At 65.2% G+C, this 824-nt stretch overlaps 1 long non-coding RNA gene across 1 annotated transcript; it reads right to left on the bottom strand.

Moving 5' to 3' along the window:
• Window positions 1–824, bottom strand: LOC139829278 (uncharacterized). Its single transcript, XR_011741700.1, has 3 exons — window positions 712–824; window positions 331–443; window positions 1–116 (listed from the first exon to the last, which is right to left on the bottom strand). It is a non-coding gene; the product is annotated as an uncharacterized lncRNA (long non-coding RNA).

Below are 824 nucleotides of genomic sequence, written 5' to 3'. Positions count from 1 at the left end.
CTGGCCAGCCCCCGCTCTGGCCATCGCGGGGTCACCTCACCATCCTCTCCATGTCCGTCGGGTCCCGATGGCGGCTGTCCTTGTCCTGGGAGTGTGCTAGTGGTGCCACGCCAGCCCTGCGGCGGGGACATGGTCACCCACATCCCCATCTGAACTGCTCCCTATCTCCAGAGGCACAGACCCCACTGGGTGCCCACCAGCACCCAAGGGTGCAGGATCCTCTTGGGCTTCCAGTGCCACCTTCTGCTCCCAGGGCACTGGTGGGCACCTGTGGGCATGGCTGAGCCACCAGTCACGGTGCAGGACACATTCCCGGAGTCCCTGGTGTACCTGGCTCTGTCTCCTTTGCTCTGAGTCTCCCTCACACCAGGTCCCAGCTCCCGTGTCCCCTCCTGGCTCCTCTGCAGTGACCAGCGCAGTGACACCGGCTGTCCTGCTGCACGCTGGCGGCCAAGAGCAGGGTTATAAACCACCTGCCCCTTCCCCATGCACATCCATGGCCAGCACAAAGGACCCAAGAACAGGGCCCAGGTTTGGTGTCTTGGCCACATCCCCTCTGCTCTCCACACTCACACAGGCAGCAGAGCCAGACCTGTCCCCTCACCCATCAGTGACCACCCAGCGCATCCCACCACAGCCAGGCTGTGCCCTTGCGGCAGGAACACCCCCGGCTGTGCCCCATGGCCGGGCACAGCCAGCCCAGGGACGTACCTTGCAGGGCAGGGTGGCTTTCTGCTTCCCACCCTGCCACCGGGACCGAGCCGCTGCTCCTGGGCAGGGTGACACATCTGTCCCCGTTCTGTGCTCCCCAAGGGGTACCACTG

The sequence above is a fragment of the Patagioenas fasciata genome, chromosome 17 (genome assembly GCF_037038585.1).
Source record: "Patagioenas fasciata isolate bPatFas1 chromosome 17, bPatFas1.hap1, whole genome shotgun sequence".
In the NCBI taxonomy this organism is placed as follows: domain Eukaryota; kingdom Metazoa; phylum Chordata; class Aves; order Columbiformes; family Columbidae; genus Patagioenas; species Patagioenas fasciata.
The sequence above is the reverse complement of the archived record's forward strand: the minus strand, read 5'-3'. Positions and strand labels throughout refer to the sequence as shown.